Here is a 23,955-nt window from a genome sequence, read left to right as displayed (position 1 = left end):
CTCATCTGATTTGTACTCTGAATATTAGAAAGAGCATGATGCTGGAACAATGTATTGTGATGCTGTGACATGTCTATGAATCTTAGTCATTACTCTGTCATTGTTTATAAAATGATTTTCAGCATGGCTAAACACTCAATGTCCTGATGAAAGCAAAATACAATATTAAATTTAAAAGTGTTAAAGAAAAAAAAAAGTATCTTACTGCTAGGAAGAGATACATGCTTGTATAGTAAAGAAGACTTCAGGGAAAGAACATTCACCTACAATGTCACCTACCCACCAAGGTGCTCTCTTCAGCAGTGTGATTGAGAGCTGCCATCCATGACAGGAAACTTAAATAGAACTGACAAGTCATGCTTAAAATTATGTCATGAAATTAGGGAGTTCAAAAATCATACCAGTAAAGAGGCAACAGCAAATTATTATTGTTTGGGAAGACATTAATATTTTACCAAATCAGCACTGCCAAAAGAACAACACTTAGCCTGTAATATGATTTTATTATTTTTTTTTATTGAAAAGAAAAAATTCTGCTGTTCCTTCAAGATTTATTCATTTCAGTTCTTTTCTCCCCACCTTTTTTGTGAATATATCCATTAACTTTTTTGTGCTACAAATGAAATAAATCAGACTGCATATTGTTACATAGTCACCGAGAGTGATTCTGTATTGTGATTACAAAACAGCATGATTATGTCTTTGTCATTTACATTCAGTTTTGCTATACGTGCACTACAACCATGCAGAAGTGCAATGCCAGCTTGCACCACGTTTTGTGATGTAATGTGATCTAAAATATCCAGTATCATTAACATTCTGCTCGAGCCCCACATACATAATGCTGCAGACTCTATAGCTACCAAAGCCAAAGACATAAACAGACTTTAGTGTCCTGAGAAAAAGCACTGGGGAGTTGAGGACCCTTATTCATTGATATAGTCAGCTTTGTTTGCTGAGCGTGAGAGGATAGTTGCAGAATAGAAAAGGCTACATTCAATATTCATGAGTTCAGACATTTTTCACAAACGACTCACAAAATGTATGTTTTGATTATGGAAAAGCCAAAGGAAGGGAAATGTGTTTATAATATATGTTTGATTAAATTTCTTACAAACAGCTAGTGTTACATAAATATTTTCAAATACGTATAACTAATGGAGAAAATTAACAGGACACTAAAGCTGTAGAATTCATTGAAGATTCTTTTTCTTTTGTGTGTCTGTGTGCGTGCATGTGTGCATGTTTATGTGTGTGTGCGGGCACTTTGGATTTTTCACTTCTTTTCTTTTTTAGATTCATACTTACTTTTTCATTAATTATTCTAAGGATGCTCTATATACATGTACTGTAACATAATTCTTCATTTACTTACTCCATCAATACAAATGTATTTCACAATAAATTCAAATCCAAAGATTTCAGTGTTAAAATAAGAAGCTATTTCCACCAAGACTTTTCTACATTTCCACTTCATTCACCTGGTCAAAACATTTAACCCAATGGTTAGAAATTATCCCCAGCTATACATTTTGGAATCAGAAATATAATTGATAGTTTATAATACTGATAATTGGATCAACATATGAATTTTTCCGAAGTCTATACTTATTTGGATTTGGGAAGGGGGAGAGGGATGGGCATATGGCAATTATTTTTAGTCTGTCAAAAGACTTGCATCACAAAACAATAGCACAACTGGGTGAGGTTGCACAAGTGGGGCAGCAGCCCTGGGTGCCACCTTTATCGCAAGGGATGCAAAAATAGCACAGCTACAATTGGCACCATATCAGCTTGTGCTGCCCCAGACATTGTGCTGCTTCCTTGGGCCCAGAGCTGCTGGCTACACCTTGTCACAAAATTTGGACCCAAATATAGAAGCAAAACTGGATTTCTTTGAAGTTTGGGGAAAGTCATATGCGGTGATCCAGACTAAGCTTAACTGGGGGGAAGTGGGGAGGCGGAAGGAGAGGGGAAGGGAAAGTTTAGTGAAACAATAAAAGCAATAAATACTTTGTGAAATAGTGACTGTCACCGTATAATTGTAAAATGGAAACTGTCAACTTATAATTACTGTGTTATTGATAGGACCAATGCCTAACCTGCATTTAACATTATAATGGGAATATAAAAGATGTTAGGAAAGGCAAATCTTTCAGGCAGATAGATGCCTAAAATTAATATAAAGACTGGAAAGGAGAGGAGAGAAGGAAAAAAAATTTAAAGAATGGAGATGTTCAAAATTTTGAAAACTGTTGTATCTGTTAGTTTGTTCTTTCTCTCTCTCTCTCTCTCTCTCTCTCTCTCTCTCTCTCTCAAATGTGTATACAGGATGTACAAGATTTTTCTCCCAGGAAATAATAACCCAGGAACAACCTGAGTTAAATCATATTGGGAGCATTTCTCTTGGGAGAGCAAATGTCTGTACAGTCTTTATGTGTGCACACTTATGTATCTGCCCTGCAGGGGAGGTAAAATTGCTACCTGAATGTAAGAGCCAAAAATACCATTTAACAGCTAGAGAGCTGCCTTTTGGAGACACAAAGGGAAAAAGAGTCCTTCCCCCAACTGTATTTGGGATGCCAATTCTTGTTTCTTATTTTCAGTATTATGTTCATTCTTTTCTGTTGCTGTGATAAAGGAAATATTTAAATTAATTTATGCAGAAGTAATTTTTTCCCTCTCTGGTGTTCATAAAATAAACGCTTATTGTTTATAGTTATTTGTTTGGTGTTTTTCCAAAATAAATTCTTCACATAAATGGGATTTTCTTGAAAAACGATGTCTTGACTTCTTTGTAATGTGCTATTATAACATAAAATAGAAAAAAATTGAATTTCATTTTTCATGAATTTGCCTAAAATACTCTATATCTTTTTAAATCACATTGTAGTTTTATATTAACAGCAAATATGACTACTTTGTTAATAATCAATACAAACTTAGACTTACAAGATTTTCATTTACCGTTAACTGCACACATTGGTCCTTCCCTTCTATTCTGCATTCTATAGTTGAGTTGTGAGCTACTTGAAGAAGGACCATGTTTTTTTTTCTATTTTTACAGGGTCTGGAATAGTGTGGTTAGTGTAAATAGATTAAATAATTCAAATAATAAATTAGTTGCTGAAATCCTGACTTCCTTGAAATCAGTGACAGCACTCACATTCACTTATACGCTGATGATACCAAAAGAGTAGGTTATAGTACAATTCTATATTGTCTCTGCTCACCATAAAAAAAATGCATTTTTATTTAAAAGTAAGTCCTATTCAGCCTTTCTTCAGTATCTCAGTGGCTATAGAATTTATGCAGGATATCAGACTACCTGTTTATGTCATTTTCTCTGTTTGAAAGGATTATAATCAGTAGTAATCACTGGTCGCAATAAATAAAGGTATACACTGAATGAGAAGAGCCAAACAAAAATACTTTATTGGATAGCAGTAGACAATTTCTGTAGACCCTTTGTCTCCCTCTAACTAATAAATAGCTGATGCCTGAGAAATGATCTCCAAATTCCCAACTCTTCTAGATTAGGGAACAGCTATAAATTATAACTTTTATCACTACATCTTCCCTCTTAACATAACTACAATAATCAATTAAGCCCCAAATCCATTAATGCCTATCTACAGAGGGTAGGTTAGTAGAATGTTACTCTGAAGTCTTTACCACTCACTTTCCTATTCCCCTTTTTTACAGCTCTTTAAACAGGTCTGTGAGCCTTTCAGGAGGTTTCACTTTCCTCCCAGAAATAGCAGATTCAGTTTCTGATATTTTTTGTAGGAACTTCTTACAAGATTTGAGTCCTCATACTGGAATCCAATTAACTTGTATTTTTGGCATCTCTGCTTGTACATATAGAAAAAAAGCTCTTTAGCTACAGACCATTGATGTTGATTTCTGTACAACAGTATTTGCATTTGTATCCATATATGTTTTTCTTCTCATTAGAACATGGTTGCTTTTTGTATTTTAGAAAAAACTGGCTTATTTCTAAGGCAGGGCTCTCCTTAGATTTCTCAGATTTGGAAAGTGATGGCCAAGAGGATCATCAGGAGGCATGAATGCTGTGTCTTTGTATGGTGCAAACACACACTTAAGCAGATTCAGTTTCTCACCAGCTGCCAGACCTAAAATTGGTGTCACCTCCCAGGTACCACAATGAATAAGTATTTGTATACCCTGTTTTTATACTAAAAACCTATCACCTGGACAAGGGAAAAGAGATTGATGTCACATATCTTGACTTCAAAAAAGCCTTTGATCCCATGATCACTTCTTGGCAAAACTGGCCAATTTTGGCTTTGGGTCCACCATGATCCGCTGGCTGGGAAATTGGCTCCGTGGTCAGACCCAGAGGGTTCTAATTAATGGAAATCACTCATCATGGTGTCCTGTGACCAGCAGGGTCCCCCAAGGCTCTGTCCTTGGATTCATATTGTTCAACATCTTCATTAATGATGTGGACATTGGAGTCAAGAGCGGACTAACCAAGTTCGCCAAGGGCACCGAACTTTGAGGCAAAGCATCCATGCCAGAAGACAGGCGGGTCATCCAGGATGACCTGGACAGGCTCAGCAAATGGGTGGATGAGAACCTGATGGTGTTTAATACCGAAAAATGCAAGGTTCTCCACTTTGGGAAAAAAACCCTGCAGCATCCTTATAGGCTCGGCAGTGCTATGCTGGCTAGCACTAGGGAAGAAAGAGACTGACCACAAGATGAACATGAGCCTGCAATGTGATGCTGTGGCTAGTAAAGTGACCAAAACACTGGCTTGCATCCATAGATGCTTCTCAAGCAAATCCCAGGATGTCTTTCTCCCCCTGTACTTGGCCTTGGTGAGGCCGCAGCTGGAGTATTGCATCCAGTTTTGGGGTCCACAATTCAAAAAGGATGTGGAGAAGTTTGAGAGAGTCCAGAGAAGAGCCACACGCATGATCAGAGGTCAGGAAAGGCTAAGACAGGCTGAGAGCCATGGGGATCTTTAGCCTGGAAAAGCGCAGACTCAGAGGTGATCTGATGGCCACCTATAAGTTTATCAGGGGTGACCACCAGTATCTGGGGGAACATTTGTTCACCAGAATGCCTCAAGGGATGACGAGGTCGAATGGTCATAAACTACAACGAGACCATTTCAGGCTGGACATAAGGAAGAATTTCTTTACTGTCCAATCCCCCAAGGTCTGGAACAGCCTACCATCGGAGGTGGTTCAAGCACCTACATTGAACACCTTCAAAAGCAAATTGGATGCTTATCTTGCTGGTATCCTATAACCCCAGCTGACTTCCTGCCCTTTGGACAGGGGGCTGAACTCGATGATCTTCCAAGGTCCCTTCCAGCCTAATGTCTATGAAATCTATAAATGTTAGCAATGGATTTTCTTTCCACTAGTACATTTGTTCACATATAGTCAGCTATTTTCATATTTGCTGAATTCACTTTTGGTCTCAATTTTAATTTTCTATATTTGTGGTCTGATAAAATTGTAACCTGAGTTTCTGTGTCTAATTTAAATGAAAACACTGTTTCTTGCACTTCCACTGGCAACACCTAGCCACTGTCATAAATTTTGCTTAATTTATCAAGAAAGAAAGAAAGAAGAAAAGAAAGAAACAAAGAAAGACTTTTTATAAGCATTTATTAGGGGAAATGGGGAACAATACAGCAAAAAAACAAAGGACAGCCCACACTGGGGCCCAGGTGCAAAGGATAGAGCCTGGAACTAGGCTACAAAGCCTGCCCTCTCAGGCAACCACCCCACTCAAAAAAACCCAATCCAGTTGCACAGCAATCCACTAGGGCCCATACTGGTACCCCAGAAGGGATCATGGGGGGGGCAGTATCATAGCTGGAGGGTCAAACACGCACCCTCAGCACCACAGAGCACCCCCCCGCCAAAGACCCCACTGTGCCTGGAAGATGGGTACTGCCCATTGGAAAGCTGCATGTGAGAATTGGAGTGACAGATATGTCTGGACCAAAAACCAGAAGAGTCACAGGGCAGCATCCATACTGGCTTCAGAGAACCAACTCCTTTAGCTCTGCAGGGTGCCTTTCTTGGCCTAACCAAACACAAAGTTGGCCAAGCAAATGTACCTGTCACATCTGCGTGGCATGTAAAGGAAAACAAATAGGCAATGTCTCGGAGGTCCAAGACTAGTGCCGCAAGCAAGGCGCCAAGGGCCACTGTTACTATATGCTGCCACCACCTCATTCAGGATGAGTGGCAATTAGCCCCAGGTCATCCCCAACCACTATAGGCCCTGGGGAGGGAGCCAAGGAGGCAGGCAGAGAGTGGAAGATTCCACTCAGTAACCTCAGCTCCCCTTGAAGTGGTGGGGAGGTCTTGAGGGCCTTTTTAAAAGACACCTTTTGTCTCTGGGACTTGCCCTTCCCAGCAGGAGGAGCCAAAACCCCTCCAAAGGGGGGAGTAAAGTGGGGCCCCTGAGTTCACCACTGCAGAGCCAGCTGACTCTGACAAAGTGCAGGGCAAATGAGAAGGAAGGCCCATCCAAACCACCCAGTGGGGCTTCCACACCAGAGGTGGACATGCTACCATCGGGCACAGCTGCAGGTGGTTCCACTGCAGTAGACTTCTTCAGGCACTGGGTATCCAGATGGGACCTGCTACCAAAGAGAAAGCATGAGGTGTCCCCAGTGGTGAGGTAGGCCTCGTACCACTGCCTGTCAATCAGGAAGGACAAGGAGTGGGGGAACTCCTGACCCTCCCTGTCAAGAAGCATGAACATCTGCTGTTTAAAGGACACAGAATGCCAGAGCTCAGGGATCTTGCTGCTCGTCACCATGCCATAAGGGCCCAGGTAGCTGGTCAGCTTGTCATCCAAGAGAAATAGAGGTGACATTGAAGGCTACCACATGAATGGTCAGTGTGTCTAAAGGTGTTGCAAGGCAAAAATCACCCCCAACAGACACACCTACTACCACAACCTCAAGCATCAAAGCAGGGGAGCTGAGGAAAATGATAGCTGGGCAGCATAAAGGATATTATTGCATCCTACCAGCATCACCACAGCTGCAGCACACTCCTCCACTCCAATGGAGGCAGGGGTGTGAAGTCAGACACTAGGACTCCAGTCCAGAGGGGCAGAAACCCCATCAGGGAACCGCTGGAAGCTGCCTTCAACCATTCTAGCAAAAAGAGGTTAACAGTGCAAGGAATCAGAGGGATAGGCATCCCTCTGCTGGCAGGGAACAAAGAAGTTGTAAAACAAACAAACACCAGAGGAGGGGAGAAAGGTGAGCAATATTCCTAGGAGAAGGGAAAAGAATTGCAGCCAAGTAGCTACAGTGAGATAGGGAAGAAACAAAATAAACCCTGAGAGAGGGGGAGGGGAGAGGGATCAGGTTACTGCAGGAGAAGGGGCTTAGAAAAGGTGAAAAGAGGCAGGAAAAAGTAATGAAAGGTGGGGGGCTGCAGTAGAAAATGGGTCAGGCTGTTTGGGGGAGGGAAAACAAAGCAAGAGAAGGATAAAAACTCACAAAACAGGGAGGATCTCTCAGAGATCTGAGCAAACACTCCTGTTGGTGGCTATTTAGGAGGGAAGGACTTTTGACTTTTTACTACTTTATTCAGGGGTTCAGGGATACAAAAAGGGTAGCTGCTTACAAAGCAAAAAGACAAACAAATTAGTATCAAATCAAGAACACCACGTTAGTGCATTCATCACATCACGCCATGACAGACACCTTCGCTGCATTCCATGTCATGTCTTTCATGCTAGTTATGTAGTCGGAGTGTCAGCCACACAGTCATAACTATAAATAAGCAATTTGTACCCTGCTCTACTCCAATCATACATGTGGCAAGCCTGTCAACTTCCCACACAAAGAAAGCAAAAAAGCAGCCTGGTGAGGGCCCAGAACGTGGCATGAGCTGAAAGTCATAGTCTGACATCAAGCCAGCCCGGTCACCCAGACCGGTCATGACATCAGAGCATGTATTTGAGACAGCTGTCCTCTACATGGCACAGTACTCCCTCAAAGTTCCAGTGTCTCAAAGGCGGGCACTGCCCACCGGAGCACAGCATACTCAAACTTCAGCGAGAGGTGTGCCTGCACCTGGAGATGGAAAAGCCGCAGGGCATCATCTGAGCCGGTCCCGGCAAGCTGGTTTCAGTGGCTCTTGAGGACAGCCAGTTTGGCCTGACCCAGTAAAAAGTTGGCCAGGCAGACAGGCCCCTTCTCAGCTGCCCGGTATGGGTAGAAGCACACGTAGGTGGTCTCCAAGAAGCTCCCGCCCAGCACTCACAGCAGCAGCTTGAGGGTGACAAAGAGCAGCTGCAGGCAGGGACAGTTAAGGAAGGTATGAAACAGGGTCTCCTCAACACCTCCTGGGCAGAAGGGACAGGCCGTCGAGGCAGCTGGGTCAAAGTGGGACGCAAACATGCCAGTGGCTAGGATGCCGTGCAGCAACCATCACTGCAGGTTGCCAATCTTCTTGGCAGTTAGCTGCTTATACAATGTGTGCCACACTGGGTGGGCTGGTGGGGAATCTGGCAGCCCCAGGCACCATTGCCATGGTGTATCGGGTCGGCCCGCTAGCACTTGGGCATGGAGGACATGAACCACCCAGGCATATAGGCTTCAAAGCAACAGTAAAGCAAAGGGGCAACCCATGTCACTGTCAGGAGGCACAGGGAGCGTCAACAGGGTGCCAGCTCACTGGCATGGCCTGGGTGACTGGTAATGCAGTAAAAACTGCACTCGGGACATCCACAGTACAGGGGACCTGACCTGCCCGGAGATGGTCATCCAGGGTGGCTTTTGCCTCCAATGGAAGAGCAGCCTGGATGTCACACAGGAGATGACCCACACTGCAGACGGAGTCCATGCAGAGCTGGGTGGTCAAGGCTGCGGGTGAAAGCCAGGCTGACCAAGCGGTGTCAAGGAGATGGCTAAGGCAGAGAACATGCACCTGGATGAGAATGGCTGTGAGACTGGCAGAGGTCAGGCTCAGCACGGGGTGCCTTAGAGCTGGGTTGTGCACCAGGGGTTCCCTCAGCAACTGCAGGAACTGCAGGTGATGGGCCTGGGGCTAGAAGTGGAAAGTGGTTTGTCAGACTCGTACCATGCCACTGTAGAAAGCTGGAAGTACTGCCCAGTTCAAAAACATGAGGTCTAACAGGAAGAGCTCCCTGTCAAAGCTGAGGGCCCCTAACCTTTGCAGAAACCAGTATGGCAGTTGTTGCCAAGGTAGGTGCTCCTTGCTGTACAGAAGTCATTGAAGAACCTGCAGGCAGAATGAGACCACCTTGCTCACAAGGTCAACTAAACTCTAGCCCCCTCAGCTACAGGTAGGTAAAGGACAACTCGTGGGAGTCAGTGGCACCCATCCCAGAAAAAAAATCAATGAAGAGGCACTGGAGTCTCTCGAGTAGGCCCTGTGGCGATCGAATACAGTGCACTGGTGCCACAAGGTCACCGCTGCAAGGTTGTTCATGATGAGGATATGTCCATGGTAGGAGAGGCTGGTAGGCACCAGTGCTACCTTTATAGGCGGGCCTCCACTCCTTCCTCGAGTCTGTCCCAGTTGTGCGCCATGAAGGTCGATGGCCCTAGGAACATGCCCAGGACCTTAAGGCCCTCACAGCACCAGGTGAAGCCTCCTGGCAAATCCGGGGGGGGTCACGGTGAACCACACACCAAGCAACAGGGTATCACTCTTGGCCCAGTTGATATGGGCCAACAGTAGGTGCATAAACATTGACATGTAGCAGGTGATGTTGTGCTGGGGTGATGCGGACAGTCAGCAGGTGGTTGGGGACAATCTCCTGTGCCGCTACCATGCCATGGTGTAGTTGTGACGATAGGAGAGTCGCAACCCTGGTGCTAAGTTTGGTGCCATCACTCAAGAACAACTGGCCTTGCCAGGCAGCATGCCAAGCCGACTGGTTGAGCCTGTCAGAATGTGTCTCCTGAAGGAAGGCAACAGCCAGCTGCTTCTGGTACAGGAGCTCCAGGACAGCCTCCCATTTCACCGGATCTCAACAGCCATTGATGTTAAAAGTACCAATGGTTGTGGCTCCCATGGGTGTAGGTATGGGAGAGGAAGAGTGAGGTAAGGAGTGAGCCCCCCAGAGCAGAGCCAAAACAGAGACAGGTAGGAAAAGGACTATCATGCCCTACTCCAGGGACCCAGGCCCCATTCATCTCTCACCTGCTGCGCGAGCTTCTCCAGATGATAAGCCATCTGCCGAGTACCTAGATCTTGTATCATAAGTTTGGTCACAGCTCTAGCAGCCTTGATAAAAACTTTAGGATCTGTGTACCATTGAGTGATGCTCCCTGCTATGTTCTTTTGTCCCTTAGCCTGTTTCAAAGCTCAGGAGCCACCCATAGTTGGGACCAACCCAGGGGGGTCTGCCAACATGGGCTGCACATTTCCTACAGATGCACAGCGAAGCTGCACCCTACTTGGGAGCTCAGCATCTACACCCTCAATATTAAAATCCATTAACCTCCTCTGATCATCCAGGTCAAGGTCTGGCTCTCAAAGAGCAATCCCCACCTTCTTGGGGGAAGAGAAGTCATCCCACTCTCAAGGTCATTTGTGACACTCAGAAAGCTGGATTTCCATCTCACAATCCTCCGCCCATTGGACATGAGGCTCAAGGACTGAGGCAGAGACCATGGACCCTCCCTGAGAAGCATGAAAACCTGCCTTCATGAAGAGAGGACATGCCTCAGTTTGGGGTTTTTACTCCCTATTGTCAGTTGGTGAAAGGGACTCATAAGAACCCCAATAGGGCTTGAGTTCCTTGGCCAGCTCCTGATCTGTCACATGTGGGGGCATGTTAGAAATCACCACCCTCATTGCTGGAGTGTCTCAGGGCATGACAAAATAATGTGCGCCCACAATGTGTAGGCCCTCTGCGCACACCCCGTTAACTAGGGTGAAATCGCTCAGGTAAAACATTGGGACTGTGTTGACACGACCTGTGTAATGTATGTTACACTGTCCCAAGAGACTAGCAAGACCATCTACGCAGAGCTCAATCCTGATGTAGGGAGGGGTGTGAACCCTGAAACCATGGCTAATGGGGAGGTTCTGAGAGGCATCCTCATGCCAGCTGCTGGTTGTAGGAGCAGCCATTTCTGATAGAACAGGGTTAATTTCAGGCTATAACTAAGCAAAAGAAAACCAAAAAAAAAGTTTATACTAACTAAAAAGATAAGTGTCTGGGAATGCGCCCACAAAATTCTAGATGGGAGGGGAAAAGAGGTGGAGGAGAAAAAAAAATGGGAGGGTGTGAGGGGGTTGAAACAGCGAAAAAAAATTTTAAAAAAGGGGGGGAAGAAGGGGTAATTAAGAGCATTCCTCAGAAGGCAAGCTAATGGAAAAGATAACTCCCCACAACAAACAAACAGAAAAGAAAGAAAGGAAGGAAAAGAGACAGTAAGAAAGACTTTGACTTTTTAATTACTTTATTCAGGGGTTCACGGATACAAAAAGGGTGACCGCTTACAAAGCAAAAAAACAAATTACTATCAAACCAAGAATACCATAACATTGCATTCAACACATCACACCGTAACAGACACCTTCGCTACATCTCACGTTGTGTCATCATACTAGTTATGTGGTCGGAGTGCCGACCACATGGTCATAACTATAGATAAACAATTCATACCCTGCTCCATCCAATTATACACATAAAAAAACCTTCAACTTCCCACACAAAAAGAAAGCAAAAAAACAGCCTGGTGAGGGCCCAGGAGGCGGCATTAGCTGGAAGTCGTAGTCCGACACCGAACCAGCCTGGTCGCCCAGACCGGTCATGACATCAGAGCTTGTATTTGAGACGGCCGTCCTTCACATGGCACAGTGCTCCCTCAAGGGCCCAGTGTGTCTTGAAGGCGGGCACCGCCTGCTGGATAACAGAATGCTCAAACTCCAACGGAGGTGAAAAAGCCGCAGGGCATCATCTGAGCCGGTCCCGGCAAGCCGGTTTCAGCAGTTCTTGAGGACAGCCAACTTGGCCTGACCCAGGAAAAAGTTGGCCAGGCAGAAGGGGCCCTTCTCAGCTGCCTGGTATGGGTAGGAGCACACGTAGGTGGTCTCCAAAAAGCTCCTGCCCAGTGCCTGAAGCAGCGGCCCGAGGGTGACAAAGAGCAGCTGCAGGCAGGGACGGTCAAGGGAGGCACGAAAGAGGGTCTCCTCAACACCCCCTGGGCAGAAGGGACTGGCTGTCGAGGCAGCTGGGTCAACATGGGACGCAAACGTGCCAGTGGCTAGGGTGCCATGTACCAACCGCCACTGCTTGTCACCAGTCTTCTTGGTGGTTGGTGGCTTATACAAAGTGCGCCATGCCGGGTGGGCTGGTGGGGAAACTGGCGGCCCCAGGCGCCTTCACCACGGTGTATCGGGGTGGCCCGCCAGCACTTGGGCATGGTGGAGATGATCCACCGAGGCATATAAACTTCTATGCGACAGAAAAGCAAAAGGGTAACCCATGTCACTGTCATGAGGCACAGGGAGCATCAGCAAGGTGCCAGGGCCACTGGCCAGCTCGCTGGCTATGGCCAGGGTGACTGGTAAAGCAGAAAAAACCTCACTCAGGGCATCCTTAGTGCAGGGGACCTGGCCTGCCCAGAGATGGTCGTCCAGGGTGGCTGCTGCCTCCAATGGGAGGGCAGCCCAGATGTCACACAGGAAACAACCCATGCTGCAGACAGAGCGCATGACCAGCTGGATGATCAAGGCCTCAGGAGAGAGCCAGGCTGACCAAGCGGGGTCAAGGAGATGACTCAGGTGGAGAAACATGTGCCTCAATGAGAATGGCCCTGAGACTAGCAGAGGCCAGGCTTGGCACTGGGTGCCTCAGAGCTGGGTTGTGTACCAGGGGTTCCCACAGCCACTGCAGGAACTGCAGGTGACAGGCCTAGGCCTGGAGGTGGAAAGTGGTTTGCCAGGCTCGTACCACACCACGGTAAAAAGCCAGAAGCACTGCCCAGTTCAAAAGCATAAGGTCCAACAGGAAGAGCTCCCAGTCGAAGCTGAGGGCCCCCACCCTCTGCAGAGTGCCACCTTTGTAGGTGGACTTCCACTCCTTCCTCGAGTCTGTCCCAGTTGCGCACCATAAAGGTCGATGGCCCCTGGAACACGCCCAGGATCTTAAGGCCCTCACGGTGCCAGGTGCAGGGGGGTCATGGTGATCCACTCACCAAGCAACAGGGTTATGGGCCAACAAGCAACAGTTGATATGGGCCAAAGGACCGTGTTCGTAGGCTCACTGGCAGGCTGTCAGGGCCTCCACGTCTTCCTGGGTGTTACGGAAGATGGTCATGTTGTCTGCAAATGGAGGGGCAACGGACAGGGCCACGGCTGGTGGCAAGGCCACTCCGCTCAGGCAGCGCCACAGTGCATGCAGGAGTGGCTCAATGGCCAGGGTATAGAGCATGACCGAGAGGGGGCAGCCCTGACGGATGCCTCTGTGTGCAGGGGAAGGGGCACAGAGCAACCCATTCACCTTGAGCAGGCTGGAAGTGTCTTGATACAAGACCCGTAGGGCCCCGGTGAAAAGAGGCCCAAAGTCAAAGGCCTCCAGGGTCTGAGAGAGGTAGACGTGGTCCACCCAGTCAAAGGCTTTCTCCTGATCCAGAGAGATAAGGCCAATGTCTAGGCCAAAGAGTTCACTGGCTATAAGTTGGTTGTGTAGCAGAAACAAGTTGTCTTGGATGGTTCTGCCCGGCATACAGTAGGTCTGCTCAGGCCCAGTGATGGAGGCCATGGCAGTGTGGAGGCGAGCGGCCAGCGCTTTGGCCAGAATCTTGTAATCCATGCACAGCAGGGAGACTGGCCACCAGTTCTTAATGCAGCCAAGGTCTCCTTTCTTGGGCAGCAGCGCGAGCACTGCACGGCGGCAACTGATCGGCAAGACCTTCTCAGCAAGACTCTCCTGGAAAACATGCAGGAGGCAGGGGCTGAGAAGAGGCCAGAAAGTCTTGTAGAACTCAGCAAGTAACCTGACGCCTGGGGCTTTGCCGGAGGTGAGGCCAGCTGCAGATGCTGTTAGCTCCACCAGAGACAATTCCTGCTCAAGCTCACTGGCCTCCAGGGCACCAAGGCATGGCAAGCCCGCATGGAGTTCCCGTATGGCCTCAGGGCAGGACGGCTCAGCTGCAAACAGGTCACAATAGAAAGCAACAGCATTCTCACGTACTTCACCTGGGTCAGTGATTACCTGGCCCTCAGAGGTCTTGAGGTGTTCTAAGACTGCTTGCTGCCCACCATTGCTCCAGGTTGAAAAAGAAGCTGGTCCGGGCATCTGTTTTGCCCAGCTCTTGGCAGCAGGCGTGGATCCTCACTCTATGGGCCACACTCTCTGCCAAGTCACGCAGGCTCTTCCTATGGAACTGGAGGCTCTTGCACAGCACTGCATCACTGCCGGCAGCCAGCAGGGCAGCCTTGAGCTCTACCACATCTTCCTCCAGCTCTCTGATATGGCGGTGCAGTTCATTTGTGGCCAGCTGAGTGTACTGCTGGCAAAAAGCCCGGATCTGTACCTTGCCTACTTCCCACTGTAGCTTCCAGGAGGAGTAATTCAGTCTTGTGGCCTCCCAGCCCCACCAAAAATTGGCAAATCAGTCCCAGAAGTAAGAGTCTTGAAGCAGGCTGACGTTGAAACACCAATAAGGTGCTTGCACGCAGGTTCTCCCTGACAGGCTCAATTCACAGCTAGCCAGGCCATGATCTGACAGGCCCAAGGGAATGATGCAGCCGCTGCATAGGAGTGGCAGGTGGTGTCTGGTGACATAAATGCAGTCAAGGCAGGCCATAGTGAGACCCCCGGAACTCATCCTGGCCAAGGTGTACTGGCACACATCGGGGTGCAGGGCTCACCAAATGTCAACGAGGCCTGCAGTCACCAAGACAGACTGCAGCTTGAGGGCTGAGGGCAGGTGAGGCTCAGGCCCCGTACGATCAAGCGGGGTATCAATGGTACAATTAAAGTCCCCACTTACAAGAAGCAGGTCATCATCCTCACTAATGTTGTGCAAAAGGGCGGCCAAGGTCTCAAAGAAAGTGACCCTCTCCTGGCCATCAGTAGGTGCATAGACATTGACAAGTAGCAGATGGTGTTGTGCTAGTCTGACATGGACCATCAACAGGCAGCTGGGGACAATCTCCTGTGCCACCACTGTGTCATGCTGTAGTTGTGATGATAGAAGAGTCGCGACCCTGGCACTAAGGTTGGTGCCATGACTCAAGAACAAATAGCCTTGCTAGGCAGCGTGCCAAGCCAACTGGTTGAGCCTGTAAGAATGTGTCTCCTGGAGGAAGGCGACAGCCAGCCGCTTCTGGCGCAGGAACTCCAGGACAGCCTCCCATTTCACCGGATCTTGACAGCCATTGATGTTAAAAGTGTCAATGGTTGTGGCTGCCATGGGTGTGGGTATGGGAGAGGAAGAGCGAAGTAAGGAGTGAGCCCCCCAGAGCAGAGCAAAGTCAGAGACAGGTTGAAAAAAGGCCTATCGTGCCGTACTGTACTCCAGGGACCCAGCTGGGCCTCGCTCATCTCTCACCTGCTGTGCGAGCTTCTCCAGATGATAAGCCATCTGCCTAGTGCCCAGATCTTGCTGCATAAGTTTGGCTGCAGCCCTGGCAGCCTTGATAAAAACTTTAGGGTCTGTGCCCCATTGGGTGATGTGCCCCACTATGTTCTTCTGTCCTTTCATCTGTTTTAAAAAGGTCAGGAGCCCCCCATAGTCAAGACCGACCCGGCGGGGGGTCTGCCATGGGCTGCACATTTCCAACAGATGAGCGGTGAGGTTGCACACTAGCTAGGAGCTCAGCATCTACACCCTCAATATCTAAACCCATCAACCACCTCCAACCGTCTAGGTCAAGTTCTGGCTCTTGAAGAGCAAGCCCCACCTCCTTGGGAGGGAGAGGCCATCCCACTCTCGAGGCTGCTTGCGACACTCAGAAAGCTGGATTTCCATCTCACTAGCCTCCTCATCTAATTCAGTGACCTGGGATGTGACCAAGAGGTCAGCAGACTTCTCTGCTGCCCCCTGGGTCAGACCTCCAGAAGAGAGACATTGTGCATACGTTTTTCTGCCACCTGTCTCCGAGAGCTGGGAAATAGGCGAGGAGTTAATGACCCCTGTTTTTGCCTCCCCCACCTCCAAGCTGCCCTCATCCCTGGTCAACAGGGTTGTTCATATGACAGCCAGAGCAGGGCCAGGCTCTCCAGCAGGGACCTCCCCAGGACCAGCTGAGGAAGGCCTCAGTGGGGTTGGGAAGTCCTGAGTGGTCCCTTTCACTTTCTTCTCTTGGTTCTTCTTTTTCTTCTGTGAGGCTGCCTCCCCAGGGCCAGCCACTTCAGACAAAGCAGTGTTAGAAGGCAGCTGGCAGGAAGCCTGAGCCCCATCATCTGAATGGGCTTTTGTGCCACAGTCACTGACCACCCCAGCCTCAACTGGCGAGGTCAGGGCAGGCAGGAGGAAGTGGAGGCATCAGCCTCTCCACCTGGTGGTGTCTCTGTACTGGTAGGGGTGGAATGAGTGGAAGGGAGAATCAGGGCCTAGTCCCAGACCCTCAGCTGGACAGCATTCTCACACCAGAAACTCCAACCCCCTCAGACAGAACAGGAGTAGAAGGAGGTCGGGAAAAGCTCCCTGCCTTGGTGGGTGGGGCCTGCATCCCAGAAGTGGATGTGCCATCCGTCGGCACCACTGTAGTCGCTAATGTTTTGGCCAATCTCCGCCCATGGGCACTGAGCTGCTAGGTGGGAAGAACTACCACACTGAAAGCACGTGGTCTCCCCAAAAGAAAAATAGATCACAAACCTCTGCCCATTGAACATCAGGCTCAAGGACAGAGGCAGAAACCATGGACTCTCCCTGAGAAGCATAAAAACCTACTTTTGAGAAGAGAGGACCTGCCTCAGTTTGGGGTTTTTACTCCCTATTGTCAATCAGCGAAAAGGACTCATAAGAACCCCATAGGGCTCCAGCACCTTGGCCAGGTCTTGATCGGTCACGTGCAGGGGCACATTAGAAATCACCACCCTCACTGCTAGGGTGTCTAGGGGCGTGACAAAATAATGTGCACCCGCAATGTCCAGGCCCTCTGCACACACCCTGTTAACTAGGGTGAAATCACTCAGATAAATCATCAGGACTGAGTTGACATGACCTGTGTAACTTATGTTACGCTGTCCCAGGAGACTAGCAAGGCCATCTACGCAAACCTCAACCCTGATGTAGGGAGGGGTGTGAACCCTCAAACCATGGGTAATGGTGACATTCTGGGAGGCATCCTCATGCCAGCTGCTGGGTGTAGAAGCAGCCATTCCTGTTAGAACAGGGTTAGTTTCCAGCTATAACTAAGCAAGGACAACAAAAAAAGTTTATACTAACTAAAAAGATAAGTGTCTGGGAAAGCAGCCACAAAACTCTACATGGGAGGGGGGAAAGGGGTGGAGGAAAAAAATGGCTGGGGATTGATTCAGCGAAGAAAATAAAGGGGTGGGGGAAGAAGGGGTAATTAAGAGCACCCTGTGGAAGGCAAGCTAATGGAAGATAACTTCCCTCTACAAGCAAACAGAAAAAGAAGAGAGAGAAAGAAGGGAAAAGGGACAGTAAGAAAGAAGGCTGTAAAGAAGCAACTCACAGACAAAGAAACTGGAAGTACGGGGGGGGGGGGAAAAGGAGAGAAAAAGGACAAAAATGCAAGAAAATGCAAGAAAAGAATCAGAAAGTGAGATAAACAGAAGCTAGAGACCTTTAGACAAGTGGGAGTCAGAAAAGAAAAGTGATAGGAAGCCAGGCAGTCTTACGCTCAGGATCACCCCATGCAGCTAGCTCCAAGAGAGCCTGGTCCAGTGCGTCCAAAGCAGAAGGAAGGAAAAGATTTTTGACTTTTTGTAAAGGTTTATTAAAGGAAAAAAGGGTAACAATCCAATGAAAAAAAAATAAAAACACTGCCCATGCAGGGGCCCAGGTACAACAGACAGAGCCTAAGGCTATGGCCCACAAGTCCTGCCCTCACAGTCTAAAAAAACAAAAACAGCTAGTTCAACAGCAGCCCGCTCAGACCCCTGCCAGTACTCCAGGATGGCGCAACAGCATCACAGCATGAGGACTAAACAAATACTCTCAATGCTGCAGCGCACCCCCTGAATGGTCCACCATGCCTGAAAGGTAGGTACTGTCCTCTGGAGGACTGCATTTTCAAATTCCAGTGTCAGGCATGCCTGGACCAAGAACTGAAAGAGTCACAGGGCATTATCAGAATTGGCCCAGTGAGCTACTTCCTGTGACTTTTGAGGGTGGTCATCTTGACTTGACCAAGCAGAAAGTTGGCCAGCTTGATGACACCCACCTTTACCACCCGGTATAGGAAAGAGAAATAATACATAGCCTACGAGAGGTCCAAGTCTAATGCCTGTAACAAGGCACCAAAGGCAGCAAAGAGTGGAAGCAGCTGGGAGCACCCAAGGAAGGCATGGAATAAATCTTCTACCTCCCTGTGTCAAAAGGGATGGGCTGCAGATGCAGTCGGGTCCATGTGGTGTACGAGAGTGCCAGTGGCTAGTATCCCATGCAGCAATCATCACTGGATATTGCCAGTCCATTTGGCAATGGGTAGCTTATAAAGCATGTGCCACACAAGGCTGGTTTGAGCGCTGGTGCCAGTAGGTTCCGCCTTCACGTCATTTCAGGTCAAGTGACAAGGACATGAGCATGGAGGACACATACCACCCATACATACAGGTCTTTCCCAGGGAGCACATCAAAGTGAATCCCAGCATTGCTGTCAGAAGGCATGGGAAGAGTCAATAAAGTACCAGACCCACTGCCTAGATCATTATTCAAGGGCAGGACAATGGGCAGTGGTGGAAAAGGCTCTCCAGAGATATCTCTGGCATGGATATCCCACCATGTTCAGAGGTAATCCTTGATGGTAACTGCTGCCTCCACTGGGAGGGTGGCCCACATGCCGCACAAGAAATGGGAGGCAAAGTGGACCGAATGCATGCCCAACCAGGCAGCCATAGCCTCAGCTAACAGCCAGTCCAATTGGGCCATATCAAGAAGGTGGCTTAGCCAGATCGTGCATGACTGGGTGACAGAGTCAGAAAGGCTAAGGCTGGGTTGTAGACAAGTGGCTCCTGCAGCAATTTTGGAAATTGCAGATATTTGGCCTATGGTTGAAGGCAGAAGGCAGCCTGCCAGGCCCATGCCAGGCTGCAATAGAAGGGTGGGAGGGTGCCCCAATTCAGGAGGTCAGGATCCAGGAGAAGGAGTTCTCGGTCAAACCCAATGTTCCGAACCCAGCACAGAAATACACAGGCCAGCCGCTGCTAGGGAAGGTGGCCTTCACAATAAAGGAGTACCTAGAGAGCCTACAGATGGAAAACAGCTACTCTACCCACCAAGTCAACCAAGCCCTGGCCTTCCTCAGCTGTAGGTAGATACAGAACAGCTCAGGGGAGCCAATGGCATCCGTTCCAGAAAAGTCCACCTGCAGTCTTTGAATCTGTTCAAGTAAATCTGGCAGGGGGGTCCAACACAGCACATTGGTGCCATAATGTTGCGACTGCCAAATTGTTCACAACGAGGACTTGCCCATGGTAGGGGAGGTTGGGTAAACAGCAGTGCCACAGCCATAGGCGTGCCTCCACCTCCTTGCTAAGGCCTTCCCAATTCCAGGCTGGGAAGACTAATGGGCCAAGGAACACCCCCAGAGCTTTAAGACCCTTGCGCTGCCAAGTGAGACCCCCAGGCAGGTCCAGGTGGAAATGATTGGTCAGCACACCAAGAAGCAGGGCATTGCTTTTGGGCCAGTTAATGCAAACTGAGGAAGTGTGCTTATAAGCATGCTGACACTCCACCAGTGACTGGACATCATCCTGGGTTTCAAAGAAAATGGTCACATCATCTGCATACACCATCAGCGTAACCAATGGGCTACCATCCAAACCAGAGGTCAGTGGAGGTACAAAGCCAGTCAGGCGCCATCACAGCACATGAAACAGGGGCTCAATGACCAGAGTCTACAGCATTCCCAAAAGGGGAAAGCTGTGGTGGATGCTCTTGCAAGCTGGGAATGGAGCACAGAGTGTGTCATTCACTTTCCAAAGATTGGAGACATCTCAGTACAGGACCCAGAGGGTGGAGGTGAAGACTTGTTTAAAGCCAAAGGCCTCTAGTTGGGTCTGAAAAAAGGTAGTTGGGGATAACCCTATCAAAGGCTGTCTCCTGGTCCAAGGGGATGAGCCTGATGTTCATTCCAAAGAGGTCCGTGGCCATCACCATCCAACATACACACATGCTACCAGAACATTATGTACTAAAGCAAGGGAGCTGAGGAACATGATGGGGACTGAACTCACTGGGGCAGCATAGAGGACATGCTTGCAGCCTATGAGTGCCTCCACAGCAGCAGCACACCCCTCCACTCCAGTAGAAGGAGGGGAATGAAGCTGAAGACCAAGACTCTGGTTCAGAGGGGCAGAAGCTCCGACAGTGAACTGCTGGGATCTGCCTTCAGCCACTCCAGGAAAAAAGGGGTTAACCCAGCAAGGAACTGGAGGGGTGGGGGATGGGCAGCCCTCTGCTGGCAGGAAACAAAGAAGCTGGAAAACAAACACCAAAGGAGAGGAGAAAGGAGAGCAATAAGCCTGGGAGGAGAAGAGAAAGGAATAAGCAGCAGAGCAGCTGCAGCAGGAAGGGTGGGGTGGGGAACAAAATAAACCCGGAGGGAGGGGAGAGCATTTCTGCAGCAGAAAGAGCTGAAAAACATGAAAAAAAGCAGGAAAAAGTAATGAAAAGTGTGGGGGCTGTGGTGGGAAAGGAGTCAGACTATCTGGGGCAGGGAAAACAAAGCAAGAGAAAGAGAAAAGCTCACAAAACAGGGAGAAGCTCTCAGAGCTCTGAGCAAACACCCCTGTTGGTGGCCATTTTGAAAGAAAGTACCTATCCCACTGCTGCGGCAAGCGCGCTGTGTACACTTGGAATTTTTACATTTGGGGATCTGAAGCACCAAGCAAATTGAGGCCTTGTGCAACCATTTAAACAGAGCTTTCCAAGTGCAACAGAATGTTTGGTACCATGCTGCCTTTCACACTTCATATATATGTGTTTGTCTTTGGCTTCTTCATTATTCATTCCATTCAGGTGGAGCACAGACCAACTGCAGGTGCTTCTCCAGCCTGACGAAAGGTACTTACACCCAAAAACTTGCAAAGAAGAATTTTTCCATCTATTTGACTTGATCCTAATAAAAGATACCAAATTTACCCATAGAACCTTGTTTGCTCTCTCTTAGCTTTCTCCTTGACAATGGACGATTCCACCCTGTGGGGGGCATCTGAACAGCAGCCTGTAAAACAGCTTTTTCTGGCCACACTCTTTCATGCCTGCTGCATGAATAACACTTTTGGTGCATTTAGCTCTGCAGCCTGGGCCCCCACAGTTTCTACTGCCCTACACATTTGGTTTTAGTTTTCTAGAGAGTCAAATCTGCCCCAGTAGCTTTTCTTGTAATGCAATGTCTGTAACGCTACAAATAATCCTACCTCTAAACAGAGATTCTGTCAGGTTGCCAAAAACACTGTACTTAGTCTCTTCAGTTTAGTAGCATATTGATCTATAGTCTGTCTTGTTGTTTGTGTGGAGATGTAAAAAAATGTGTTTCTTTCAATGGTCTCTCACCATTTTTTTTTTTGTTTTTTGGCATGCAGTACTCCTCAGATTTGGCCACAACTACATTTAACTGCATATTTTGGCCTTCAATGAAGGTAAAGGAATTATAATCAGCCAGGACTTCCTTCCCCACAGTGTCTGTCCGATATATTCTGAGAATGACCAGCAGATAGAGTCTTCCAAGTGAGACACTTAGAGAAATGCCTATTTTGTGACTTCCATGCTTTGGCAAAAATTGTATTTTTAAAACAGAGGTGTTTCTGGTCAAGCAGAAAGACAGAACTTTAAGTATCTGAAGATGTTTAATGTTGAAATAGAGGTTCCTGGAGAGGTACTTACACAACTTAGGATCCTCCTGGATTAGGTAGCAACTAAGCATGGATTTTAGGGGTTGCATTTTTTATCTTAATGTTTAAACACTTCCTAAGGCCTTTTTAGGTGTCTATGCTCCTTTTCTTGGAACTTGCCCAAAGTGATTTAGGGTAAAAGCCTCTTTGACCTGGGCATTGCCACCCACGATTGAATTTGCCACTGCAGCATTGACATATGTTAGGCCATATTAGCTGTCATCACTGCCCTGTGTGGAATGATCTTGTACCTAGTTGTACACAGCCCTTTAATAAATAAGCATAGCAATTTGAATAAAAGTAATTCTATTATAGCATGCACAGCGGCTGCTTAAAGCTTGGAACACTCTACAGCATATTCAGTTTTAAGGGAACTCAGTGACATTCTTAAAAGTAACATTAATATTGATTAGGTAAAGTGAATGGCATATATCAATAAAATCCATTATATAGAAAATGCCACTTTGGCTGCACTTCCATCCTGAAGCAACATCTCCGCACAACTTGTAATCAAGATGAAGTAATAAAGGAGGAGACAGAAAAATCAATCAATTGATTGCAATTCTTAAATTCTTAAAACAGAAATCCTGTTAAACTAATAAAATGAAACATTTCATTGTTTATTTCCTCTGTACATAATGCAATCAATAAAGAATATTTCTATAAGCCTCTTCCAGAACTTCAGCAGAGTTGTGATTTATCTAACACCAGCAGTGCCTGTTTCCTGTCATGTATTCTGCCTTTGTTTTGACCAAGCAGGAATGGTGTTCACCTTGTACAAGCACTACAATATTTTCTTCCAATGTTGTCATAGAATAGAAGAATAATGGGAGCCTAATTTTGGTAGATATGAATGAGTTCTGAGACAAATAGAGAAAGAGATTTGACTTGGTGAATTCACTAGAGAGTTAGTATTTCTTTTAAATAGCCAGGATGATTAACTGATTTTTACAAAAGCTTTGTATAGACTTTATCTACCATAGTCACTTTCAACATTTTTTAGATCTAACAGTAACAGTAAAATTCATTATTTTCTTCATTTCTCCTTTCTTCAAAAGATTAAAATATCTTCCAAGGAAGATTAAATATTATTATACTTGTTTTACAGATTGGGAAATTCAGATAATTACACTGACGCTATCTTAAAGATACCCTATCCCTTGTAGAAGGATACTGAGTTCTGGCCTTTATAGGCTGTCAGAGACTTTCATATTCATCACCTGAAATCCCAGGCCCATTGAAATCAGAAGTTTTGCCACTGCCTTTAGTGAAAGGGTCATCAGTAGTGTGTAAAATTGGTAAAATATTATCTTGCTCACTGGGCAAAATGCTGCCTACCAGAGAAGGGACATGGAGGAGGGGAAGAAGCTCCATCTCTCTCTACTCTGGAGGCAGCTGCTGCTGTAAGTGAAAAGCAAGCTCACTGCACACCAGAATGCAGTTCCACACCCCTTGGAAGTGTTTGCTGTGGCAGATGCAGCACAGCCACAAAAGCTGGGCAGGCTTGTACCCAGCAGTGTATGAGGGAAGGAGGTTGAGTTCCATGGTGCTCCCTGAGATTATTGCACAAGAGGTGCAGCTTCTTTCACATTAGCATATGTATGGCAGCGAGTGAGCAAGGCACCAGGGGCAGTGCCTGAAAAGCGTGTGAAATTCTTAGCTTAAGAAATGAACACGTGACCAAGGCTTTAGACAGCTTTATAGAAGCTATAGAAACAACTGTAATGGACATACTTTTCAACATCTACTTTAAGCTTTCTTATACCTTCTTTATTCAGTAAAGTGTTTTGAGCTTAGCTATTCCTATTTTACACCTAGTTATAGTTCCATAGTTTCATAGTTTCTAGGGTCGGAAGGGACCTGAGTAGATCATCTAGTCCGACCCCCTGCCATGGCAGGAAAGAGTACTGGGGTCAAACG

The 23,955-nt window shown here is 47.3% G+C and overlaps 3 long non-coding RNA genes across 3 annotated transcripts in view; 1 reads left to right on the top strand and 2 right to left on the bottom strand.

Moving 5' to 3' along the window:
• Positions 1–6,666: 6,666 nt before the first annotated feature.
• LOC109312218 lies at positions 6,667–13,351 on the bottom strand. Its single transcript, XR_002101749.1, has 3 exons — positions 13,342–13,351; positions 12,299–12,305; positions 6,667–6,805 (listed from the first exon to the last, which is right to left on the bottom strand). It is a non-coding gene; the product is annotated as an uncharacterized LOC109312218 (long non-coding RNA).
• LOC109312216 lies at positions 12,305–18,745 on the top strand. Its single transcript, XR_002101747.1, has 3 exons — positions 12,305–12,422; positions 17,808–17,810; positions 18,731–18,745. It is a non-coding gene; the product is annotated as an uncharacterized LOC109312216 (long non-coding RNA).
• LOC109312217 overlaps positions 14,339–23,955 on the bottom strand; it is a 15,169-nt gene continuing 5,552 nt past the window's right edge. The window contains exons 2-3 of the long non-coding RNA XR_002101748.1: positions 23,919–23,921; positions 14,339–14,670 (exon numbers count right to left, since the gene is read on the bottom strand). This is a non-coding gene — a long non-coding RNA (uncharacterized LOC109312217). The remainder of the gene's footprint in view (positions 14,671–23,918; positions 23,922–23,955) is intronic.

This window comes from Crocodylus porosus, unplaced genomic scaffold (assembly GCF_001723895.1).
Source record: "Crocodylus porosus isolate Cpor-Errol unplaced genomic scaffold, CroPor_comp1, whole genome shotgun sequence".
In the NCBI taxonomy this organism is placed as follows: Eukaryota; Metazoa; Chordata; order Crocodylia; family Crocodylidae; genus Crocodylus; species Crocodylus porosus.
The sequence above is the reverse complement of the archived record's forward strand: the minus strand, read 5'-3'. Positions and strand labels throughout refer to the sequence as shown.